This window comes from Staurois parvus, unplaced genomic scaffold (genome assembly GCF_062004578.1).
Source record: "Staurois parvus isolate SC_StPar_1 unplaced genomic scaffold, SC_StPar_1.0 ptg003601l, whole genome shotgun sequence".
Lineage (NCBI taxonomy): Eukaryota > Metazoa > Chordata > Amphibia > Anura > Ranidae > Staurois > Staurois parvus.
Window position 1 is genome coordinate 571,153 of NW_028321397.1, and position 11,348 is coordinate 582,500.

Sequence of the window (11,348 nt, forward strand, 5' to 3'; positions counted from 1 at the left end):
CTCCCTCCTAGATTGTAAGCTCCTAGGATCAGGGCCCACAAATCCCTTGTATTGTATTGAACTGTATTGTTACTGTATTGTCTCCCACTATAATGTAAAGCGCTGAGCAAACTGTTGGCGCGAAATCCTGTATAATAATAATAATTTCTGTGCAGAAATTATTGCAGCAATGTCTAACATATTTTCTTTCATGCGAAACCTTAAAGTATGGTGTACCGGGTCCAGGGGCGGACTGACAACTCATGGGGCCCCCGGGTAATAGGGGATCATGGGGCCCCTGTGTCCTTGCCCAAACTCAAAAAAGCCTATGAAAAAGGTACCAGGGGCATCTCATGGGGCCCCCTACTGACCCTGGGCCCTCAGGCAGTGCCCGAGTTTCCAAGTGGTCAGTCCACCCCTGACCGGGTCCATTTGAGTACGGGGAATACGCTTTGCATGCATTTTTCATGATGAAAAAAGGCTCTGGACTGCAACTGGAAATGGAAGAGTTAAAAAAAAATCCAAACACAAACGTGGTTAGCCGCATTTACACGCGTTTACAAGCGTTTGGCGTTTGAAACGCTGATAAAACCTACTCCTGAACACAAGTTTGGTGCGTTCAAAAAAATGACTGTAAACTAAACTGCCTGTAAACGACGATGTGTACATGGACACTTAAACAGTGTGATCTGTGTTTGGTGCCCCCTTTACAAAACACTGGTTGACACTCCAGATGCCATCCCTTTTAGTCCTCATGCACACGGAACGTTTTTACAGCGGCTTTTTTTGGCTTTTGATGTTTTTTCTACAGCTAGTTAACCCCCCAGCATGTAATCCTATGTGTCCATGCACACATAGACTGAAATCAATGTTTTTTGGCTGGGACATGTCTTGGCTGGAAAAAAAACAGGACTAGTGGGTTTTCAGCTGTAAAAACGCTCTAACGCTGCAAAACGCTGCAAAACACAGCGTTTTTGGACTTTTTTTAGTAAACAAAAATGCTAAAAACACAAATGTGGAAAAACGTGGGGAAATGCCTCTAATCGTGGCCGCTAAACGCTAATGCAAAAACGCTTAAAAAGTGAAAAAAAAATATTATAGATCATCCGGGGCTATTGATTGCTCTTTGACTCCTTGAGGGTCGAATTTTTGAGGTGAGCGCACACACTAGAAGGTGATGGATATAATTGGCACCATAAATATGAGCACGCAACAAAAAGTGGGAATATAAAAGTTGAAGAATTAAAAAATCTGGATTTTTTATATGATATATTTTTTTGTGCTATAATAATTTTTTTTCACTTCTTGGGACTTTTTTTTATTTATTTATAATAAATTGATAAATGTCACGGCAGGGGCGGACTGACAACTCATGGGGCCCCCGGGTAATAGGGGATCATGGGGCCCCTGTGTCCTTTCCCAAACTCAAAAAAGTCTATGAAAAAGGTACCTGGGGCATCTCATGGGGTCCCCTACTGAGCCCGGGCCCTCGGGCAGTGCCAGAGTTTCCAAATGGTCAGTCCGCCCCTGTGTCACAGTTTTATAATTGGTCACTTTGATTTTATATTTGCTTTGGAATATATTTCACCTTTAATTAAGTTAATAAGGATACACAAGATTTATTAATATTCTTTCACTTTAATATTATTTATATTATGATTTGACAATACAGTATTTTAGTATTTACAGCGCTACACCATTTGATCAAAATCATTTTTTCAGCTCATTTCCTTTGGGTGTTAGCAGCTACTTCATCCCTTGTGAGGATATTTGACAGCACAGGAGTCTACCCCCATTTAACATATTTCTTGTGTAATTTGATCAAAAAAGTCTCTGATTTCCATAAATTTGAACAAAAGAAGATCTGTGACTCCAATTAAAACCAGTCATTCAATTGGATTGGTAGATACTTCTTTTGCTCCTTATTCATAAACCGTCCTCGGTGTTGGCACGTCGGATATCGCCTGTCTTGTAGCGAAGACGTCACAGTCATGTTTTGAAGTTGTTTTGGTGGTTACGCCAAGATGTCACTTCCGGCAGAGGCCAATGTTGCCAGCCCGCTTGGGAAACGTCCAGCAGTAGTCACCACACCTTACAAATAATGGACGTGAGAGCAGAATAAACATCATCACTCAATGGAAGAGGCCTGTGCAAATAAAGATCTGCCTTGGTGAGGGGTTCTCCTATACCTACAGTATATAAACCAATTTTATTATAGGACCTTCTACATATTAATATCCTGAGTCAGCTGTAGGATTATGTTCTCAGAGGGTTACCAGATTATAATGGATTTCAGGCCAGGCTATAAAATATTGTGCAAGAGATAATAAAGATTGGAGCTATTTATAAAAAATTGGCAAAGCCCATGAATCTCATTTTAGTGCACTTTGCCCTAATTCTCCTTTTTTTTTTAAACAGTTCAGTTAAAATGCAAAAAAGGAAGGAATATTAGTGCTGGAACCGTGGGGCTATCCTATTAGTGAAGGGATTTAGGGTGGTATTTGGATGGGGTGTCTGGATTCTGGGCTGGAGGCTTCTCTTCACCAGAGGATCTCCACAGTTTCCTTGATTTATAACCAAGAGTGGTCATAGGAGTGAACCTCCTCACCTTTATCAAGATTTGCCAAAAATCCCCCTGTGCAACTCTATAGCCAATGAATAGTAACTACCAGTTCTGGGTGAACCAGAGGTTGTTGTTGATGTTTTTTTTTTTTTTAATATTGTCTGAAGACATGTTTTGGGCTTTGTTCCTTTCCCCCATTTCTGTTTAAATCCGGATGGGAAGCAATAAAACGTAAAAAGCAAGGCATTGTCAAGAAAGTTTTGGATCCTTGTGGTCTCTGTTTTGTTGATTACCATTCATGTTATTTTGTTTATTATGGGATCTGCGGTGAAGGGATTTAGGGTGGTATTTGGTCGGGGTGTCTGGATTCTGGGCTGGAGGCTTCTCTTCACCAGAGGATCTCCACAGTTTCCTTGATTTATAACCAAGAGTGGTCATAGGAATGGACCTCCTCACCTTTATCAAGATTTTCCAAAAATGCCCCTATGCAACTCTACAGCCAATGAATAGTAACTACCAGTCCCGGGTGAACCAGAGGTTGTTGTTGATGTGTTTGTTTTGTTTTTTTTTTTATTGTTTGAAGACATGTTTTGGGCTTTGTTCCTTTCCCCCATTTCTGTTTACATCTGGATGGGAAGCAATAAAATGGAAAATGGAAAAAGCAAGGCATTGTCCAGAAAGTTTTGGATCCTTGTGGTCTCTGTTTTGTTGATTACCATTCCTGTTATTTTGTTTATTACGGGATCTGCGGTGAAGGGATTTAGGGTGGTATTTGGACGGGGTGTCTGGATTCTGGGCTGGAAGCTTCTCTTCACCAGAGGATCTCCACAATTTCCTTGGTTTATAACCAAGAGTGGTCATAGGAATGGACCTCCTCACCTTTATCAAGAATTTCGAAAAATCCCCCTGTGCAACTCTATAGCCAATGAATAGTAGCTACCAGTCCCGGGTGAACCAGAGGTTGTTGTTGATGTGGTTTTTTTTTTTTTTTTTTTTATTGTTTGAAGACATGTTTTGAGCTTTGTTCCTTTCCCCCATTTCTGTTTACATCTGGATGGGAAGCAATAAAACATAAAAAGGAAAAAGCAAGGCATTGTCAAGAAGTTTTGGATCCTTGTGGTCTCTGTTTTGTTCGTTTACCATTTCTGTAATTCTGTTTATTACGGGATCTGTGTATCCACATTGTTCTATTTATGTGTAATCCTGCAGTAATGTCATTGTGGATTCTGTAAATACGGTTCCATTTTCTCCATTATCTTGACAATAAAAGTTGTTTGGATTAAAAAAAAAAAAAAGTAACTACCAGAGCTCCTCCTGTCGTAAACAGTGAGGTTGCATTCACACTTGAGCCTTTTGTAGCTTGAAGCTCAAATCTCCAAAAATGCTCAAACGTAAAAAAAAATCATATGTTCTCTATGGTGCCTGTTTGCGCGATCAGGTGTGAATAGGCATCATAGAGAACAATTTATTTTTTAACCTCTTGCCGACCGCGCATAGCCGAATGACGGCTTCACCGCGGCCGGCCAGTTCTGAGTGGACGTCATATGACGTCCTCCCAGAACGCGCTCTCCTGCGCGCCCCAGGGGGCGCGCACCCGGCGATCTCCGTGATCGCTGTGTCCTACGGACACAGCTGATCACGTGATGTGGTGAAAGGCCGATCCCACCGGCCTTTTACCACGTGATCAGCGGTGTCCAATGACACGCTGATCACAGGGAAATGCAAGTGCCGGTTCTCGGCTGCACTTTCCTCACGCTGTCAGATCGTGAGGAAAGTACTGCCGAGAACCGGCAGTTGTCAGAGCGGGGATCGGCACCGATCATCAGGGCACTGATGATCAGTGCCCTGATGATCGGTGCCCAGCAGTGACACCCGCAAGTTCCGCCCAGCAGTGCGCCCACTAGCCCCGCCCACCCGTTCCCAGCAGTGCCCCCACCTGTGCCCAGCAGTGCCCCCACCTGTGCCCAGCAGTGCACCCACCTGTGCCACCTACCTGTGCCCAGAAGTGCCACCTACATGTGCCCAGCAGTGCCACCCACCTGTGCCCACCCACCTGTGCCCACCAGTGCCACCCACCTGTGCCCACCAGTGCCACCCACCTGTGCCCACCAGTGCCACCCACCTGTGCCCACCCACCAGTGCTGCCCACCAGTGCCACCCACCAGTGCAGCCCAGCAGTGCTGCCAGTCAGTGCCACCAGTCAGTGCCCAGGGGTTGTGCCAGTCAGTGCCGCCAGTCAGTGCCCAGAAGTGATGCCAGTCAGTGCCGTCTATCAGTACCCATCATCAGTGTCACCTATCAGTGCCGCCTATCAGTGCTGCATATCAGTGCCGCCTATCCGTGACCCCTAATTAGTGCTGTCTATCAGTGCCGCCTATCCGTGCCACCTCATTAGTACTGCCTATCAGTGCCCTTTAGTGCTGCCTATCAGTGCCCATCAGTGCCGCCTATCAGTGCCCATCAGTGCCGCCTCATCAACGTAAATCAGTGAAGGAGAAAAAATACCTGTTTGAAAAATGTTATAAAAGAAACAAATAAACTTTTTTTTTTTTTTCAAATTTTTTGCACTTTTTTTAATTTATAGCGCAAAAAGTAAAGTGCCCAGTGGAGATTAAATACCACCAAAAGAAAGCTCTATTTGTGAGAAAAAAATGATCAAAATTTCATATGGGTACAATGTTGCATGACCGCGCAATTGTCAATCAAAGTGCGGCAGCGCTGAAAGCTGAAAATTGGCCTGGTAAGGAAGGGGGTATAAGTGCCTGGTAGGCAAGTGGTTAAGCTTGAGTTTTTTTGAAGCTCCAAGCTTCGAACTTCAAGCTACAAAACACCTGAGCGTGAATGCAGCCTAAAGGTCCTCCAGGTGTTGGGCAGACCTCTCCAAAAGAAGTGCTGCCCCCTCATTCCCCTCTGTTCTGCCATTTGCAGGATGGGCTAAATATCAAATTAATGCGCCCCTAGCAGCTTCTTTGGGCTGTTCAAACTGCATACATACACTATGGCTGGCCATACATGGGTCAAAAATCAACCGATTTTTCTTCCGAAAATCAGGTCTAAGAATAATCGTCCGATTTTCACTCTGTTATTGGGTCAATGGCACCGGCCGATTTTCGTGGTTCCTCCCCTTTTAGGTGATCGAACATGTTGGAAAATTCATGAAAAACGACCGACTTTTGACTCAATGATGGTCAAATCATACGATCATTTTTCCGAAAAGAATATGCGCATGAGCCGTGACCTGGAAGGAACAGAAGTTTTGCCTGTTATATGGGGTGAACTTTATGACTTGGTCGGCCGATTTTTGAAATCAATGATGGCACCATCGGATTACCGAGCGAACGTCGTTTCCGATTTTTGGACAAAATATCGTTCGGAATTCGAACCATGTATGGCCTGCGTATGGGGGGGATTACTAAAACTGGAGCACTCAGAATCTGGTGCAGCTGTGCCAATCAGCCAATCAGCTTCTAAGTTCAGCTTGTTCAATTAAGCTTTGACAATAAAACCTGGAAGCTGATTGGTTTCTATGTAGAGCTGCACCAGATTTCACATACTCCAATTTAAGTAAATCTCCCCAATTTTGTCCTCCCCTGGCTCCAGTTTAACTTAACAGCAACCACTATGGACCCGACATCAGTTCCTGACCTGACAAATATGCTTCTGGAAGAATGGTCCAACCTTCCCATAGACACCCTCCTAAACCTTGTGGAGGGCCTTCCCAGAAGAGTTGAAGCTGTTTTAGCTGCAAAGGGCGGGGCCAACTCAATATTGAACCCTACGGACTAAGACTGGGGGGCCATTAACCTCCCTAGCGGTATTCCCGAGTGTAGCTCGGGGTAAAGTTTCAGTACCAAAAGCGATAACCCCGAGCTACACTCGGGCTTACCATGCGGTGTTGCATAGGGATTCCCTACAGCGCTTACCTTGTCCTTCGCTCTCGCGATGCGTCCCCTGCAGCATCCCCGGCCATCTCCTCCGGCCGATGCCGGCATCTGGCTTCCGTGTTCCGGTCCCTGTGACGTCGAGACGTACGGGCGCTGAAACCGGCGGCAAATCTGAAAATTTAAAAAAAATTAAATTTTTTTTAAAACGATTATTTCATAGCAAAACATTCCTGTATCAACCCATTTCACATACATTGTGTCCCGAATGCTTTGTCCGGCGCCCTGCCTGCATTTTTACTGTTCTTTCTGCCTGGAAACTTAGAAAAGTCCACGGCGTCCAAAAAGCGTCCCTTTAGGTCAAAAGCGGTTTTAGACCGGCTAGAGAACAGCGATAGTAAATCAGAACCACTTGCAGAATTGAGTGATAATGATTCGTGGGGGAAATTCCTCATCAGACACTGAAAACGATTTTGCGACTTTGCTCAGCGATGTGCGAACTTGGCGCTATATTTCACATTTCAGTGTTTTTGGTTTGATTATATTATTGAATTAAATTTATTATTATTATATTATTTTTTTTTTGAGTATTTATTAAGTAAGTAATTACTAAGAATTGCAGGCCTACAATACATAACACCAAATTTCCATGCAAACAAATGGTACCGCTTTTGGTACAAAATTCCTGACATAATCATACCGCCAGGGAGGTTAAAGTTCATGTGCGTGGAAAGGCAGGCCGGCCGACCAATACTTTGGGCAATATAGTGTAGAATCTTTCACAGGCTAGTTAGAATAGGCCTAGAATAAGGGTGGGGGCAGGTTAAGGATTAGTTAGACTTTGACCGGAATAACACTTTAAATATGGACAGTAATTTATAGCTATCTATATTCTTTGCTATATAGAATGTTCTGCAGTCGTTCCCTGGAAATCATAAACAGTGGCACAGACAGATTTTACGAAAGTGTCTCTTATGTGTTCTAAAAGTGGTGCAGAATGTGCCAAATTCATGTACTTGTCTAGAACTTGTACTTGAGCTTGGCACATGCTGCGCCACTTTTAGAATGCAAGTGAGACACTTTAGTAAAATCTGTGTCAGTTCCTCTCTCTGTACTCCAAAAGAGAGTTGTTCTTAATTAGCTCCACTTTCATAAGATACAAACTGTTGATATTTTAATCTGAATTTGGCGAATTCATTATGCCACAATAGAAAAGTAGCACATTTTTAAATGACCTGAATTTGGAACGCAAGTCACTTGCGGAAACAAAAGCATTGCAAATGCTTCATGGATTTGGCGCAATACATTAACAAGAAGAATTAACGCCAAAAAACTGGCGCAGCAGCTTTCGTAAATTCCCCTCCTTGATTTATAAAGGTCTATTGATAATAATGCAGCTCTGGAAGTACCCTGCGAACACAAGCCCACATTACCAGCTGAGGTCAGAATTGAAGGGACTTTCTGCTGGCGCATTTATCAAGGAGCAGAAAAATAAATGAAAACCCAATTGCAGTCAAAACTTTTTCTAAAGTACACAGCACATGTAAATGCAATCACACACTCTAACATGTTACTATAATTTAATTTTAATTCTTCTTTTTAAATTTACAGTTTTTATCAAATCATATTTGATGATCCTGCCATGAAAGTCTTTGTTCAGATACTTCCTCTTGTAGGGTGACAACGCTCTGCCCTGTCTACCAACTGTTCTTTTGTGTTGTCACCCTGTCCCACACACTCTCAGTGGACTTAATAGAGTGTCTGAATACATGGCTTCTCTTTGCTGGACCTCTGTTCTGCATTGACCTGAAAGTTGTGTGTAAATTCCAGCTGTCACTTGGGCATTCATGTACATCACCTATCCCGCTGGAAGCGATAACAGTCTGGGAACTGCTGCTTGAGTTAGGCACCATGCACATTGGGTTTTTAGCTCTGTTGCATGGGCCTCTTGGGTTTAGGTGTTGAGGGAGGGTACAGGCAGGGGCGTCCCTAGGGTTATTGTCACCCGGTGCGATAACACTTGGTGACACCCCCTCTGATGATCCCCGCAGAATGGATCGGATCTGCGGATTGAGCATAATGGTTCGGACTCCGATCCATTATGCTCAATCTGCAGATCCGATCCATCCTGTGGGGATCGTCGGCTTGCTTTACAGCTTACTTTTTCATGGAGCGGGTCCAGTGTCACCCCGTATAGGTTGCATGCTGACAATCCCCGCAGGATGGATCGGATCTGCGGATTGAGCATAAAGGATCTGCGGATTGGGGAGCATAATGGATCGGATTCCATCCATCCTGCGGGGATCGTCGGCTTGCTTTACAACTTACCTTTCGGTGGAGCGGGTCCAGTGTCACCCCGTGCGGTAGGTGTCACCCGGTGCGGCGCGCACCCCCCGCACCTGCCTAGGGACGCCACTGGGTACAGGTACCCCATCAGGATGGGGCTGGACGGTGCACCAAGTGGTATGAATGTTTAGGGCAGTGTGCACCCAGGGACGAATGCCTGGAATGCAAACTACTTGATTGGTCACATAAATGTAAGTACCACTACGTGCACCATCCAGCCACAACAGCTCTCAGCTACTAAGGTTCCAATCACACGTCAGAATACCAAGAAGGCGTGTTTCTGCTTATGTTTTATTTTGTAGGTTAATGCATGTCTTGCATAGGAAAGCCCCAAAGTAGCTTCAGAACCCTTCTGGTCCTGGAGTGTTGAGCATTTTTTTCAGTGCAAATTTTGGCCCATTTGTAGTGCATTTTGTCGCATGGCAAAACGGGAGTCTGATAACCACATTTGGGGTATCATTAAAGTGTTACTAAACCCAGGACCCTGCATTCACTATATCCGGTCTCCCCAAACCCTGCATTCACTATATCCGCTCTCCCCGGACCCCACATTCACTATATCCGCTCTCCCCGGACCCTGCATTCACTATATCCGCTCTCCCCGGACCCTGCATTCACTATATCCAGTCTCCCCAAACCCTGCATTCACTATATCCGTTCTCCCCGAACCCCGCATTCACTATATCCGCTCTCCCCGGACCCCACATTCACTATATCCGCTCTCCCCGGACCCCGCATTCACTATATCCGGTCTCCCCGGACCCTGCATTCACTATATCTGCTCTCCCCAGACCCCGCATTCACTATATCCGGTCTCCCCGGACCCCGCATTCACTATATCTGCTCTCCCCGGACCCCGCATTCACTATATCTGCTCTCCCCGAACCCCGCATTCACTATATCCGCTCTCCCCGGACCCCGCATTCACTATATCCGCTCTCCCCGGACCCCGCATTCACTATATCCGCTCTCCCTGGACCCCGCATTCACTATATCTGGTCTCCCCAGACCCCACATTCACTATATCCGCTCTTCTCAGACTCTGCATTCACTATATCTGGTTTCCCCGGACCCTGCATTTACTATATCCGCTATCCCCAGTCACTGCATTCACTATATCCACTCTCCCCGGACCCTGCATTCACTATATCTGGTTTCCCTGGACCCTGCATTCCCTATATCTGGTCTCCCAGACCCTGCATTCACTATATCCGCTCTTCTCAGACTCTGCATTCACTATATCTGGTTTCCCCGGACCCTGCATTCACTATATCCGGTCTCCCCAAACCCTGCATTCACTATATCCGTTCTCCCCGAAACCCCGCATTCACTATATCCGCTCTCCCCGGACCCCACATTCACTATATCCGCTCTCCCCGGACCCCGCATTCACTATATTCGGTCTCCCCGGACCCTGCATTCACTATATCTGCTCTCCCCAGACCCCGCATTCACTATATCCGGTCTCCCCGGACCCCGCATTCACTATATCTGCTCTCCCCGGACCCCGCATTCACTATATCCGCTCTCCCCGGACCCCGCATTCACTATATCCGCTCTCCCCAGACCCCGCATTCACTATATCCGCTCTCCCTGGACCCCGCATTCACTATATCTGGTCTCCCCAGACCCCACATTCACTATATCTGGTCTCCCCGGACCCTGCATTCACTATATCCGCTCTTCTCAGACTCTGCATTCACTATATCTGGTTTCCCCGGACCTTGCATTTACTATATCCGCTATCCCCAGTCTCTGCATTCACTATATCCACTCTCCCCGGACCCTGCATTCACTATATCCGGTCTCCCCGGACCCTGCATTCACTATATCTGGTTTCCCCGGACCCTGCATTCACTATATCCGCTATCCCCAGACTCTGCATTCACAATATCCACTCTCCCCGGACCTTGCATTCACTATATCCGCTCTCCCCGGACCCTGCATTCACTATATCCGCTCTCCTCGGACCCTGCATTCACTATATCTGGTCTCCCCGGACCCCGCATTCACTATATCCGCTCTCCCCGGTCCCTGCATTCACTATATCTGGTCTCCCCGGTCCTTGCATTCACTATATCTGGTCTCCCCGGACCCTACATTCACTATATCTGGTCTTCCCGGACCCTGCATTCACTATATCCGCTCTCCCCGGACCCTGCATTCACTATATCTGGTCTCCCCGGACCCTGCATTTACTATATCTGGTCTCCCCGGACCCTGCATTTACTATATCTGGTCTTCCCGGACCCTGCATTCACTATATCCGTTCTCTCTGGACCCTGCATTCACTATATCTGGTCTCCCAGGACCCTGCATTCACTATATCTGTCTCCCTGGACCCTGCATTCACTATATCTGGTCTCCCCGGACCCTGCATTCACTATATCTGGTCTCCCTGGACCCTGCATTCACTATATCCGGTCTCCCCGGACCCTGCATTCACTATATCCGCTCTCCCCGGACCCTGCATTCACTATATCTGCTCTCCCCGGACCCTGCATTCACTATATCTGGTCTACCAGGACCCTGCATTCACTATATCTGGTCTCCCACAGTACACAAAACATCAAAATGCA